This window comes from Primulina tabacum, chromosome 13 (assembly GCF_025594145.1).
Source record: "Primulina tabacum isolate GXHZ01 chromosome 13, ASM2559414v2, whole genome shotgun sequence".
NCBI lineage: Eukaryota > Viridiplantae > Streptophyta > Magnoliopsida > Lamiales > Gesneriaceae > Primulina > Primulina tabacum.
Genome location: NC_134562.1, coordinates 23,790,860 through 23,807,830, shown reverse-complemented (window position 1 = coordinate 23,807,830; position 16,971 = coordinate 23,790,860).

Here is a 16,971-nt window from a genome sequence, read left to right as displayed (position 1 = left end):
CCGACAGTAGCAGAAGAATGGATTAAGTCATTGGAGTACATCTTCTCCTACCTTCATATTGAAGATACTGACAAAGTAACTTGTGCCATCTTTTTGTTAACAAAACATGAAAGGATATGGTGGGAGAGTGCAAGGGTGGTATTATCTATAATACCATTGATGTGGGATACATTTAAATCAATGTTTTACAGCAAATATTTTAGCGAAGATGTACGAGCCAAGAAAGCCAGTGATTTCCTTAATCTGAAACAAGGAACCATGTCAATGACTGAATACATACAACAATTCGAGGCTGGAGTCCAATATGTACCATATATTGCAAAATATGACACAAGTAAGGGCGAACACTTATACGAGGACTTCGCTCTGAAATTAAACGAGATGTACGGATGTCGAAAGTTGTTACTTATGGGGAGATAGTGGAAAGAGCACTTATGGCTGAACAGGATGAACAAGACATTGACAGAGACAGACAACAGCGAAGGCAGCAGTACTTTCAAAGGAACCAAGCAACAAGACAAAGCAAAAAGACCGATAGTAAAGGTACTCGACCAGAGGAACCCCGTGGTAAGGGTCCCCCTCCACATAAAGAACAAGACAGACCACCTTGTCCTAAATGTGGCAAACTCAATGGAGGTGAATGTATGCAAGGCTCCAATGTTTGTTATCGTTGTAAAAAGCCAGGGCACCTTGCCAGGAATTTTCCAGAAAGTTCTGAGAAAGTACATGGACGCCTTTTCTCCATGACCAAAGAGGAAGTGTATGCGGATACATCGATGATCACTGGTATGTTCTTGATTTCTGGTATTACTGCTATTGTTTTACTAGACTCAGGAGCCACACATTCCTTTATTTTGGAATCGTTTGTAAGGAAACTGGGCATTACAGCAAGTACAACAGAGACACAACTCACCAAAACCTTACCTTTCGGGCAAGAATTACAGACAGATCAAATTGTGAGAGGGTGCCCAATATATGTCCAAGGCCATCAGATATATGCCAATTTGATAGTTCTGAACATGAATGATTTTGATGTGATATTGGGAATGGATTGGCTCTCGAAGTACAGAGTTACTATTGACTGTGGCATGAAGATGATCAAGTTTGCACCAGTAGGAACTGAACAATTCACAGTAGCAAGTGCAAGTATATCCTTACCTCTTCGGATAATCTTTTGTATGAGGCTTGTAAATTACTACAAATGGGGTGTCAATGATATTTAGCATCTGTGTTAACTATTGACTCACTTGTTCGTGAATTAAAAGATATAGATGTTGTTTGTTAATTTCTAGAGGTATTTCCTAATGATATAACAAGCTTACCTCCAAATAGAGAGATCGAATTTGTGATTGATGTTGTGACGGGAACTCATCCGATCTCAAAAGCCCCTTATGGATTAGCCCCTACAGAAATGAAAGAATAAAAAGAACAGTTACAGGAGTTACTTGATAAGGGTTTATTAGACCGAGCTTTTCACCGTAGGGTGCACCTGTTTTATTTGTGAAGAAGAAAGATGGTACCCTTCGTCTATGTATTGATTATAGGGAGTTGAACAAAGTGACAATCAAGAATAGATATCCTACTCCCTAGGATTGATGATTTGTTTGATCAATTACAATGAGCTGCTATCTTTTTGAAGATTGATTTACGATCAAGCTATCATCAACTAAAATTAAAGACAGACGATGTCTCAAAAACTGCCTTCCGAATGAGGTATGTGCATTATGAATTTCTTGTAATGCCATTCGGACTAACGAATGCACCCGCTGCTTTTATGGATTTAATGAACAGAATTTTCAAGCCATTTTTAGACAAGTTTGTGATTTTGTTTATATACGATATTCTCATCTACTTATGAACTGTAGAGGAGAATCGAGAGCATCTGAAACTAGTTTTGCAGACTTTGAAAGATAAACATTTATATGCTAAATGGAAGAAATGCGAATTTTGGCTTGAACAAGTAGCATTCTTGGGGCATATCATCCCAAAAGAGGGCATATCTGTGGATCCAAGCAAGATTGAAGCTGTTAATAACTGGTTACGACCAACTGCTATTACTGATGTACGTAGCTTTCTTGGGTTAGCTAGCTATTACCGTCGGTTTATAGTGGGATTTTCTAAAATAGCATTGCCTTTGACTGCTTTAACACGAAAGAATGTGAAATCTGTATGGAACGAAGCATGTGATCACAGTTTCCAAGAATTAAAGGCAAAATTGACATCAGCACTGGTCCTTGCTATACCAGAAGGACCAGGAGATTTTGTGGTATACAGTGATGCTTCGAAACAAGGTTTAGGAGCAGTTTTAATGCAGCACGGGAAGGTCATTGCTTATGCCTCAAGACAATTGAAAGAATATGAAAAGAACTATCCCACACATGATTTAGAACTGGCAGCAGTGGTATTTACGTTGAAAATATGGCGCCATTATCTGTATGGTGAGCGGTGTGAAATTTACACGGACCACAAGAGTTTGAAATATTTATTCACACAAAAAGAACTGAATATGTGACAACGAATTTGGTTGGAATTAGTGAAAGATTATGATTGTGTTATTAATTATCATCCAGGTAAAGCAAATATTGTTGCAGATGCGTTAAGTCGAAAATCCAATTCTATTTCTGCAATGCAAGTACAAGAACAAATTTTATGGAATTTACAGAACTTGAAGATTGATGTTATTCCAAAGGGAGCTGCAATCCAGTTATCATCTCTCATGGTTCGACCAACACTTGCAGACAGGATTAAGGTCGAACAAAGTGCATATAATGAATTAAAACAACTGAGATAGAGAGATGAAGAAAAAGGAAATTTGAACTTTGAATTTAATAGGGAAGAAATATAGACATATCGAGGGAGATTGTGTGTGCCAAAATAAGGAACGATAAGAACTAACATTCTTATTGATGCTTATGCTACACCATACTCGATCCATCCAGGAGGCACGAAAATGTACAATGATTTGAAACCATTATTTTGGTGGCCAGGTATGAAAAAGGACATTGCTCAATTTGTTGCACAATGTCTAACTTGTCAACAGGTCAAGACTAAACATCAAAGACCAGCAGGACTCCTGAAACCACTACCCGTTCCTCAATGGAAATGGGAATATATCACAATGGATTTCATCCTTGGTTTGCTAAGAACACAAAAAGGAAGGATTTAATGCTATATGAGTTATTGTGTATCGACTTACGAAATCAGCTCACTTTCTTCCGGTGAAGACCACATACACGATGAATCAATATGCTGAAGAATACATCAAAGAAATAGTGAGGCTTCATGGCATCCCGGTGTCCATTGTATCTGATAGAGATCCCAAATTTACGTCTGCATTTTGGAAGAGTTTACATCATGCTATGGCAACTCGATTGGCATTCAGTACATCATTCCACCCTCAAACTGACGGACAATCAGAACGAGTAAATCAAATATTAGAAGATATGTTGAGGGCCTGTACTATTGACTTTCCAGGCAGTTGAGACAGTAAACTACCGTTGGCCAAGTTTACATATAATAATAGTTATCAGTCAAGCATTGGAATGGCACCATATACTTCATTATATGGTAGAAAATATCGCTCTCCAGTACACTGGGATGAAAAAGGAGAAAGAAAGTTATTAGGCCCTGAATTGGTACAACAGACAGCAGAATTGATAACCAAGATCAGAGAAAGAATGCACACTACCCAGAGTCGACAGAAAAGTTATGCTGATGTGCGACGTCGTCAATTGGAATTTTAGATCGGTGACCATGTATTTGTAAATATATCGCCATTGAAGGGCATTTTGCGTTTCGGTAAGAAGGGAAATTTGAGTCCAAGATATATCGGTCCATTTGCAATCTTGGAAAAAATAGGAGACAGAGCCTACCGAGTTGCTTTACCACTGAACTTGTCAAATGTTCATAACGTTTTTCATGTTTCCTTGCTACAAAAGTATTTGGCCAATCTTTCTCACGTTCTTCATTACTAACCATTGGAGCTTGAATCGAATCTCTCGTATGAAGAAAGCCCGGTCCAAATCCTCAACAGGAAATCAAAAGTATTACGAGGCAAAGAAATACCCTTGGTGAAACTGTTATGGTGCATCATGCAATTGAAGAAGCAACCTGGGAGCGAAAAACGAGATTCAACAGAGATATCCTGAACTATATGGTATGTTAAATTTCGAGGACAAAATTTTTTGAAGGAGGAGAGAATTGTAATGCCCGGTTACTCGTACAAATGATAATAAGGCGTTTATGTCATTAAATATGTACTTATTTAGCTCATTATGTTTTACATGTTGACTGAGGTATCAATATTGAGATTGAACATGATTTTTATATTGCCCATGGTTTATTGAGAATTAATAGGTGTCTAAATAATGATAGTAAGATGTATAGGTAACTAGTGTAATGAAAGTTGGTATAAGACTGTAGGAAATGAGATGAAAATATGGTAATTCTTACGGGTTTTAGCATAATGATTTGAATATTGATCCAAATTGTGTGAGGCTACAACCATTAGAAACCTAAGATATAATGCTACAACTTTCATGTTTTGGATTTTGTCCAAATCATTGTGGAAGACAAGCCAAATGTGCCCCGAAGTGTGTCGTGTGTATCGTCATTCCTACAATGACACATTTTGGTAAATGGAGCATAAATTTTTACTCAGACCTCCCAATTACATGAAACTAATTGAAGATTCAGGCCAAGACATAGGGCTACAACTTTCATGTTTATCACTTTTTCAGATTATGATGGGATGAGACATTTCTGGAGTGATCTTTGATGACACTGTGCGCAGAGGCAGAATGTCCCGCGCTCGAGCTGTAAGATTTTACCGCCCGAGCGCCGGTGCACGAAAACTTTCATCTCTTGGACAAAATGTTCCGCGCTCGAGCGGTAGAAAACTACCGCCCGAGCGCCGCCTTTCATAGGAAAAGATAAGTTTCGACTTCCTTGAGTTTCTTTACCATTCCACAACCTCATTTCACAGCTAAACATGAAAAATATCAAAGAAATCTTCCTCCAAAAGCTCCTTTCATCCTTTCCTCCATTATTTCCATCACAAGAACTTCATTAGAGTGTAAGTTTTCTTCTCTTTTAGTTGTTCTACATGTAGAGGGGTAACTTTCACCTAGTATAGACATAGTAATTGAATTATTGATACATTTGACAGTGTGGGAGCGAGAAACATCTTCCCAAACCAGTATTTGTACTCTTGGACTGTAAGTTGGCATATTCTTGAAGTAATATATGAGTAATATTATGAATTTCAAATGCTTCTCATTGTTTATTGATATATGTACATTGTTAGTATGTTTATTGATGAAAACATAGCACCATATTCCATTGTTATCTATTAAATATGAAAGGAACTCATGAATATTGAAGATAGGTGCTATGTCATGAACATGAACATGAAAGGAAAATGATTGATTTTTACATGATATATAGCTTGTTGACACCATGGGTGGTTTTAAGTCTGGCCAATATATGTTCATAGGGGCGTGGGGTTGCCAAAGATGCTCCCTGACGTCCAACACATTAGTAAGTATATAATAAAGTAAGCACAGTAGTATATGTCAACTAATGAGGCTCAAGTACAAAAATGAACATGAATATACGGTATGATATGACATTGTTTAAAGTTTAAATGTTGATCACGACTTGATATGTATGTTCTTTATATGCATATTGATATGTATGTGCCAACTTATTGAGTTCTATATACTCACGTAGCTGATGTATTACAAGATTAGGTAATGAAGATACATAGGGTGCCGGTTTGCCAATGGATGCTTATGACGTGCCTCACCTCAACAAGAACCTGGACATCTTATTTTATAGCTTCCGCATATGTATTGTAGTAAATGTTATGTCAGGGTTTGAAACAAGTTCCACTATATGTATGATGATACAATGTATATTTATATATGAGAATATGTTTATAAGTGTGTATATATGGTATTGCTTGAGTTTTTGGCTTAGACAAAATGTAGGGACATCATGCCAAAATTTTTATACAGTGTCAAGTGATGCCCCTTGTTTGAATTACTTCATAATATAGATGTAACATTTAAATCCTATTTTGATTACCATATAACATTCAAATCCTATTTTGATTATGGTAATCATGTCAAGTATAGATAAGGGTGTAACAATAACCATCATACTCACCTGCATCGATCACACCTATTGAGTCTAAAGACTCAAAAAACCATAATCTTGATAACAAATAATATGCATACAATCACATGCAACAAGTGAAAATACTTATACTTAAAATAACATTTCATAATCATGCATAAACATAAACATTTTTCATATCATCATAAACATATTCATATTCATCACATATCTTGAAGAGCTAGTCTATACGCTTATGACTTACGAGACCACCATAAAGCAGATAAATGTTTTTTTCTATGGGCTTCTAATCAGGGACGAAAATGTCCCACAAGGTAATGGAAAAATTGTTCTGCCCCTCACAAAAAAACAAGCCCAATAAGAGGCAAATTCCAAAAGATACTTAAAGGGCCCAAAGGCCTGATCACATAGAACATGTTTGTTTCACTGCAAGAAGTCTCGACATAAGAAATTATCTAGGCCAGAAACGTTTTGGCAATGACAAGTGAATGTCCAAGTAAACGAAATTTCAACAAAGACAAACAAAAGAAAACAAGATAGTCTAAACTAAGCACAATTGTGGCACGCTAGGCTAGGACATATTTTCCAAACAAGGATGCACATGCTAGTGGGAGAGGTCATGTTTGACTCGTCATACATAAACTCTCTAGAGACATGTGAGTCCTTTTTGAAAGGAAAATTGACCAAGGTCTCTAGAGACATGTGAGTCCATACATGTGGAACGTGCACATGATCTATTGAATTTTATCTATACAGATGTGTGTAGCCCGCTAAATGTTAGCACGAATTGGCCATTTCTGCTTCATTACCTTTACCAATGACCATTCGAGATATGGGTTTGTGTATTTAATAAAATACAAGCTCGAAACCTCTGAAAGGTTCGAATAAATCAGAGCAGAAGAGAGAAACAGTTAGGAAAGAGTATTCAAACACTACTGATCAGATCGAGGTGAAGAATACTTGAGTACTGAGTTTCAAGACTACCTTAAAGAGAATGCGATTCTCTCACAGTGGACTCTGACTGCCACACCCCACTTGAATGGTGTGTCAGAACTTCGTAATCGGACATTGATGGACATGGTCCGATCTATTATGGGATTCACTAAGTTACCGCCATTTTTTGGGATATGCACTTGAAACAGCGGTAAGGTTGTTGAATAAAGTCCATACAAAGGCAGTGGATAAATCTCCATATGAGATATGGATGAAATTTCGGCCCAAATATTCTTAATTAAGAATATGGGGATGCCCTGCTTACGTGAAGCAGGTAGTGGGAGACAAATTGGATAGTAGAGGCAATTTGTACTATTTTGTGGTATATCCAAACGAATTCTGTTGGATACTACTTCTATTAATCCTAGTAAAACAAAAGGGTTTGTTTCAGGGAATGCCACCTTGAGTTTCTATTAGATAGAAAAGAAAGATGATAGAACTCGATGAGATTCGAGAACCACCCACTATACAAGTAGTAGAATCCACATCCCAACAGCCAATCAAAGAAACACAAGCTCCTAAGAGATCCAAAAGGATTTCAAGGCCGCCTAATAGGTTGAGCCTGCTTCTTGAAGAGGACCTGTCAAACCCTTACTCTATACTTGACATGATTACAATAATCAAAATAGGGTTTGAATGATATATCTATATTATGAAGCAATTCACACAACAGACATCAATTTGACGGTTTATAAAAATTTTGGCATGATGTCCCTACATTCTTGTAAAAGCCAAAAACTCAACTCAAGCAACAACATCAACGCGTATATACAATCGTATTTTTACATACAAACATATTCTGTATCATTATACCCCTAGACATAAACATTGTAAAACTTGTTTCAAACTCATACATTAAATTCATTATAATACATATGCGGAGGTTATACAATAAGAAGTCCCGGTTCTTGTCGAGGTGAGGCACGTCACTTGCATCCATTGGCAAACCGGCATCCTATGTCTCTCCTTTACCTGATCCTAGTAATACATGAGCTACGTGAGTTTATAAAACTCAATAAGTTGGCACTTGTACGTATCAATATGCGTCGAAGGAACATACATATCAAGTCGTGACAACAATGAAACTTTAAACCATGTCATATCATAGCATATATTCATGTTCATTTTTTTACTTGAGCCTCATTAGTTGACATGTACTACCGTGCTTGCTTTATTATATAGCTACTGCTGTGTTGGACGTCAAGGAGCAACCTTTGGCAACCCCACGCCCCATGAACATATATTGGCCAATAGGTTTGGTGGACTTAAAATCACCCATGATGTCAACAAGCTCTATATCATGAAAAATCAGTCATTTTCCTTTCATGTTCATGTTCATGTTCATAACATAGCACCCATCATCAATATTCATGAGTTTCTTACATATTTAATACATAACAATGGAATATGGTGCTATGTTTTCATCAATAAGATACTAACAATGTACATATAGCAATAATCAACGGGAAGTATTTGAAATCATAATATTACTCATGTATTACTTCAAGAACATGCCAAGTTACAGTCCAAGCTTAAGAAAACTGGTTTGAGATGGTGTTTCTCGCTCCTATACTGTCAAATGTATCAATAATTCAGTTACTATTGTTTAGACTATGTGAAAATCACTCCTCTACATGTTGAACATCTAAAAGAGAAGAAAACTTACACCTCTATGATGTTCTTGTGATGGAAAATGAACTTCTAACCTCAAAATTGAGGAAGAATTGAAGAAAGAAGCTTTGGAGGGAGATTTATTGGAGTTTCTCTCGAGCTTATGCTGAAGAATAAGCTGTGGAATGGTTGGAATGCTTAGAAAATTCGAAACTTATCTTCTTAAATACAGGGCGGAGCTCGGGCGGTCATAAATTACCGCTCGAGCACGGTACTTTCTATCGGCGCTTGGGCGGTCATTTCTTACCGCTCGGGCGCCACTCTGCGCACAGCCACTTCAAATATCGCTTCAGAAATGGCTCTTCCGTTCATAATCTGAAAACGTGGTGAACATGAAAGTTGTAGCTCTATGTCTTGGCTTGAATCTCCAACTGGTTTCATGTCATTTGGAGATCTGAGTAAAAAGTTATGTTCATTCTCCCAACATGTGTCATTGTAGGAGTGACGATACACACGACCCACTTCGTGGCGTTTTTTGCTTGTCTTCCAAAATGATTTGGACAAAACTCAAAACATTAAAGTTGTAACCTTATATCTTAGCTTTCTAATGGTTATGGCCTCACACAATTTGGATCAACATTCAAATTATTATGCTAAAACCCGTACGAACTACCATATTTTCCTCTCATTTCCCATCACTTCTATTACACTATTTCTACGTACACATCTTACTATCACTATTTAGACATATTATCAATCTCAAAACACCATGAACAATATAAAAATCATGTTTAATCTCAATATTGATACCTCAATCATCACATGAAATCTACTGAGCTAATTAACTACGTAATAAACGACATAAACGCATTATTATCATTTGTACGAGTAACCGGGCATTACAATTCTCCCCTCCTTCAAAGAATTTCGTTCTCAAAATTTGACGTACCATATAGTTCAGGATATCTTTGTTGAATCTTGTCTTCTCGCTCCCAAGTTGCTTCTTCAATTGCATGATTGTGCCATAACAGTTTCACCAAGGGTATTTCCTTGCCTCGTAACACTTTGATTTCCTATCGAGAATTTGGATCGGCCAGTTCTTCATACGAGAGATTCGATGCAAGCTCCAATGGTTCGTAATGAAGAACGTGAGAAGGATTGGCCAAATATTTCCGTAGCAAGGAGACATGAAAAACATTATTAACATTTGACAAGTTCGGTGGTAAAGCAACTCGGTAGGCCCTGTCTCCTATTCTTTCCAAGATTTCAAATGGACCGATATATCTTGGATTTAATTTTCCCTTTTTTCCGAAACGCAAAATGCTCTTTAATGGTGATATCTTTACAAATTCATGGTCACCGACTTGAAATTCTAATTGACGACGTCGTACAACAGCATAGCTTTTCTGTCGACTCTGGGCAGTGTGCATTCTTTCTCTGATCTTAGTTACCAACTCTGCTGTCTGTTGTACCAATTAAGGGCCTAATAACTTTCTTTCTCCTATTTCATCCCAATGTATCGGAGAGCGACATTTTCTACCATATAATGCAGTATATGGTGCCATTCCAATGCTTGACTGATAGCTATTGTTATATGTAAACTCAGCCAACGGTAGTTTACAGTCCCAATTGCCTGGAAAATCAATAGTACAGGCCCTCAACATATCTTCTAGGAAATGATTCACTCGTTCTGATTGTCCATCAGTTTGAGGGTGGAATGCTGTACTAAATGCTAATCGAGTTCCCATGGCATGATGTAAACTCTTCCAAACTGCAGATGTAAATTTAGGATCTCTATCAGATACAATGGACACTGGGATGCCATGAAGTCTCACTATCTCTTTGATGTATTCTTCAGCATATTGATTCATCGTGTATGTGGTCTTTACCGGAAGAAAGTGAGCTGATTTCGTAATCGATACACAATAACCCATATAGCATTGAATCATCTTTGTGTTCTTGGCAATCCAAGGATGAAATCCATTGTAATATGCTCCCATTTCCATTCAGGAATAGGCAATGGTTTCAGGAGTCCTGCTGGTCTTTGATGTTCAGTCTTGACCTGTTGACAAGTTAGACATTGTGCAACAAATTGAGCAATGTCCTTTTTCATACCTTGCCACCAAAATAATGGTTTCAAATCTTTGTTCATTATGGTGCCTCCTGGATGTATTGAGTAGGGAGTAGCATGTGCATCAATAAGAATGTCGGTCCTGATTGTTCTTTGTTTCGGCACGCACAATCTACCTCGATATGTCAATATTCCTTCCCCATTCAATTCAAAGTCCGAGTGTCCTTTATCCTCATCTCGCTGCCTCAGTTGTTGTAATTCAGTATATGTATTTTGTGCGGCCTTGATTCTGTCTGAAAGCGTTGGTCTAACCATAAGAGATGATAACTGCATTGCAGCTCCCTTTAGAATAACATCAAGCTTCAAGTTCTGCAAATCCCATAAAATTTGTTATTGTACTTGCATTGCAGCAATAGAACTGGATTTTCGACTTAACGCATCTGCAACAACATTGGCTTTGCCTGGATGATAATTAATAACACAGTCGTAATCCTTCACCAATTCCAACCAACGCCATTGTCTCATATTCAGTTCTTTTTGCGTGAATAAATATTTCAGACTCTTGTGGTCCGTGTAAATTTCACACCGTTCACCATACAGATAATGGCGCCATATTTTCAATGCAAATACCACTGCTGTCAGTTCTAAATCATGTGTGGGATAATTCTTTTCATATTCCTTCAACTGTCTTGAGGCATAAGAAATCACCTTCCCGTGCTGCATTAAAACTGCTCATAAACCTTGTTTCGAAGCATCACTGTATACCACAAAATCTCTTGATCCTTCTGGAATAGCAAGGACTGGTGCTGATGTCAATTTTGTTTTTAACTCTTGGAAACTGCGATCACATGCTTTGTTCCATATAAATTTGACATTATTTCGGGTTAACGCAGTCAAATGCAATGCTATCTTAGAAAATCCTGCTATAAACCGATGGTAATAACCAGCTAGTCCAAGAAAACTACGTACCTCGGTAACTAGTGGTAGGTCGTAGCCAGTTATTAACAGCTTCAATCTTGCTTGGATACACTGATATGCCTTATTTTGAGATGATATGGCCCAAGAATGCCACTTGTTCAAGCCAAAATTCGCATTTCTTCCATTTAGCATATAAATGTTTATCTTTCAAAGTCTGCAAAACTAATTGCAAATGTTCTCGATGCTCCTCTATAGTTCGTGAGTAGATGAAATATCATCTATAAACACAATCACGAACTTGTCTAAAAATGGCTTGAAAATTATGTTCATCAAATCCATAAAAGCAGCTGGTGCATTTGTTAGTCCAAATGGCATTACAAGAAATTCATAATGTCCATACCTGGTTCGGAAGGCAGTCTTTGAGATATCATCTGCTTTCACTTTAAGTTGATGATAGCCTAATCGTAAATCAATCTTCGAATAGATAGCAGCTCCTTGTAATTGATCAAAAAAATCATCAATTCTGGGGAGTGGATATTTGTTTTTAATTATCACTTTCTTCAACTCCCGATAATCAATACATAAACGAAGAGTACCGTCTTTCTTTTTCACAAACAAAACAGGTGCACCCCACGGTGAAAAGCTCGGTCTAATAAACCCTTTATCAAGCAACTCCTGTAACTGTTCTTTCAATTCTTTCATTTCTATAGGAGCTAATCGATAAGGAGCTTTTGAGATCGGATGAGTTCCTGCCACAACATCAATTACAAATTCGATCTCTCTATCTGGGGGTAAGCCTGTTACATCATCAGGAAATACTTCTGGAAACTCACACACAACATTTGTATATTTTAATTCACGAACCGGTGGATCAATAACTAAAACAGATGCTAAATATCCTTGACACCCCTTCTGTAATAATTTACAAGCCTTCATACAAGAGATTATCCGAAGAGGTAAGGATATACCTGCACTTACTACTGTGAATGGTTCAGCTCCTACTGGTGCAAATATGATCATTTTTATGCCACAATCAATAGTAACTTTATACTTCGAGAGCCAATCCATTCCCAATATCACATCAAAATCCTTCATCCTCAGAACTATCAAGTTAGCATACATCTGATGGCCTTGGACGTATATTGGACACCCTCGCACAATCTGGTCTGTCTGTAATTCTTGCCCGAAAGGTAAGGCTATGGCGAGTTGTGTCTCTATTGTACTTGCTGTAATACCCAGTCTCCTTACAAATGATTTCGAAATAAAGGAATGCGTGGCTCCTGAATCTAGTAAAACAATAGCAGTAATACCAGAAATGAAGAACATACCAGTGATCATCGATGTATCCGTATCCACATCCCCTTTAGTCATGGAAAAAAAGGCGTCCTGGTACTTTCTCAGAACTTCCTGGATAATTCCTGGCGAGATGCCCTGGCTTTTTGCAACGATAACAGACATTGGAACCTTGCATACATCCGTCGCCATGGAGTTTACCATATTTTGGAAAAGGTGGTCTATCTTGTTCTTTACGTGGAGGGGGACCCTTGCCACGAGGTTCCTCTGGTCGGGTACAAATAAGTGTAATTTATTTCACTTTTATTACTTGTTTTTAACTTAGAATTATGTGATTCTTGAGCAGTTTATTTGATTTGTTGTTGTTTTTGTTGTTATAGTTTGGAAGTATAGAATAAGAGTGTGAAGTATTAAAAGTGTTGAATTGGAAGGTGCAAAAAAGATAAAAAAATACAGTAGCTACAGCGCACCCGCGCTACATTTTATACCGCACCCGCGGTAAGCTAGTGCACCCGCACTGACACAGGCAGCGCACCTGCGCTCATACACCAGAACGAGGACCGCACCCAGCGGTCTGTTCTTCACCGCACCCGCGATCTTCGAAAAACAGAATCCGGAAATTCTGTAACTTTGTGTGTTGTGCGTGGAAGTTGAAGACTTTTGTGTGCTACGATTCCTATCTTGTCTGGACTATATTAAGAGATCATTTGCTACTATCTAGGGCATTGTGCAGCCAAGGAAAGAGTGAAGGAGGCTACTACCTGATTGAAGATCAAATTCATCAAGTTTGGAAGAAATCTTTTGTACAACTCCGGGAACGGAATCAGCACTTCAAACTCTTGTTCTAAGTTCTTCTTTCCTTTGTTTTTCATTTGTTATGCCTTATTTTAAAGCCATGTTTTTTTGTTTTGATTGTGTTATTATGAACTAAGTTTTAATTCTAGAGGAATGATGGAACAAAACTAGAAACCATGTGTTAGAAGTTATAAATTAAGTTATTTAAGTTCTTCATATTGTTCATTTGTATTGTTCTAATCTTAATGCTTTCAATTTATTGGCCATATTTTGAATGATTTATATGTTTACAATTTATCACTCGGAAGAGGAAATTATAAACAAGAAAAAGATCAAATACATCAATGGTATTTATAGAGTTCGGAAGGCCTATAATGCTATCGAAGCCTATAGAGAATTTATTGCTTGTTGTGTTATTTAATTGTAAATTGTTGATGGGAATGTCACAATTCATTTTTAGATAACAAATATCTACTTATTACTTGGAAGAGAGAGTAGATAATAATAGGATTCTTTGCTAATGAATAAAAAGGGACTTTTATAACAAACTAATAAGTATTACACATGGTGGATAGTTGCGTGAAATCGGACCTCTAGATCTTTTATCTCATTGTTATTTGCTAAATTTGGTGTTCTATATATCTATATTTAATTATTTTTAAATCCATTTTCAATTTAGTCATTCATAAAATCAAATCCTTAAATTGATTTTTCTAAATAAAGTCAAGATTATTTTAATCACAAGCATTAATATACGTTTATATACACACTCCTCGTGGGATCGACACTTGTACTCGAAAATATATTTTACTATAACTTGTCGTCGTGCGCTTGCGAGCAATCAAGAAAACACGCAACAAGTTTTTGGCGCCGTTGCCGGGGAGTGTTTATTTTAAATTTATATTAGTATTGTTACCAATTAGTCTTGATTTTAATTTAGAGTTTTTTTTATTGTATTACATTAAACATTGATTTGTTTCTTATCCTTGTTTGACAGTGCATGCGAAGATCGCAAAATCTTGACTTGCTTATATTTGATCCTGAGATCGAAAGAACCGCAAGAAGATTAAGAAAGGCAATAAGAGAAGAGATTCAAGCAATGGCTGACAACAGAGATAATGAAAATCCACCCCCTGCAATACCCATCAGAGATCATTTTAGGCCGGTTTTAAACACTCATTATTCAGGAATAGCACGAGGGACTATTAATGCAAACAACTTTGAACTCAAGCCTGCATTAATAAACATGGTTCAACAGAATCAGTTTGGGGGAGCAGCTACCGCAGATCCTCATCTACATCTCAGAACATTCCATGAAATCACTGACACGGTAAAAATAAATGGTGTTTCTGATGATATAATTCGATTGCGTTTGTTTTCTTTTTCTCTTAGGGACCAAGCAAGAGGATGGCTCCAATCGCTTCCTTTGGGGAGTATCACTACATGGCAGGAGTTAGCAATCATGTTCCTTGCTAAATATTTTCCACCTGCGAAGTCTGCACAGTTGAAAATTGAGATAAGTACTTTTAGGCAGACTGACTTTGAGCAATTATATGAGGCATGGGAACGGTATAAGGAATCGTTGAGGAGGTGTCCAAACCATGGTTTTGAAGATTGGGTACAGATTGAATTGTTTTACAATGGTTTGAATGGACAAACAAGAGACACTGTGGATGCAGTAGCTGGTGGCACGATATTTGCCAAATCACCTGATCAAGCATATGATTTGCTTGAACAGATGACCATTAACAGTTATCAGTGGCCGTCTGAGAGGTCAGGAGTAAAGAAATCAGCTGGAATTTATGCCGTAGATCCTATTACATCACTCACCGCTCAAGTTTCAGCTTTAACAACTCAAATTGCAGCTATGAATAAGGCTAGTACAGCAATGGTTGAAAATGCATCGGTTGTTATTGAAGAACGACATATTCCTGATGAGGCTCATTATATCAACAATAGGAATTTTGGTGGCTACGGAGGATATCGAGGGAAACCATCATTTGAGGATTTGGTTGGAACATTTGTTGCTGAATCTGGCAAGAGAATGGCTAGGACTGAGTCTAGACTTGACAACCTTGAGACACACATGGCGAATATTGGTGCTTCTTTGAAAATCCTAGAGTCGCAAGTTGGGCAAATAACGAAGCAACTCACGTCTCAATCATCAGGTGCATTACCAAGAACTGCAGATCCAAATATGAAAGTAAGCGAATGCGGTTTTCATACAACATGAGGGGGTTGAAATAATAGAAGTAGAAGAGAAAAAAGTGGATCATAAACCCAGGTGGGAAGATATGCCGACTCCAAGCAAAGGAAATCGAGGTAAGAAAAGTAAGAGTTATGATTTTGATCATTGCATTGATATTTCTTTACTTCCCTATCCCCAAAGATTTTTACAATTGAAAGCTGAGTTTCAAAAGAAAAAAGGTCTTGAAGATCTCAAGAACCTACACTCTAACATTCATTCAGTCTGTAGAACAGAAAGAGGTTGATTTTACTGGAGGAGATGATAAGGGGAGGCAAGGAGATCTTCTTCGAAAGCTGCAAGACCCTGGGGAATTCATTGTACCATGTGAAACAGGGGGTCAATAGTGGAAAAAGCTATATGTGACTCAGGAGCGGGCGTAAATATAATGCCAAGTTCTCTCTACGAGAAACTTGGATTGAGCATGATGAATCCCACAGAACTAAGTTTACAAATGGCAGATAAATCAATCAGGACACCATTGGGCATTGTGGAAGATGTTGAACTTAAGATTGATAAATTGAGACTTCCAGCAGATTTCGTGGTGCTTGACATGGAGAACAATCAGAATGTTCGTATTATTCTAGGACGACCTTTCTTGGCTACTGCGGGCGCCGTCATTGACTTGAAGCAAGAAAAATTAACCATGGAGGTTGAAGGTCAGAGGGTGGAAATCAAGGCATTAAAGGGATCACATGACCCACCATGAACAAGATTGGTATAGTCGGGCTGACGACGTTAAACCAAACGCTTTTTGGGAGGCAACCCAAATTTTTTTGTTTCTTTATTACATTTCGTTTTTGGTTTAGCTTTTACTTTTGTATTCTTATTTTAGGATGTTTATTTTTTATATAATGTGTTCTTTTATCTTCCCAAAATCTTATGAACTAAATTGTGTTTTTCAGGA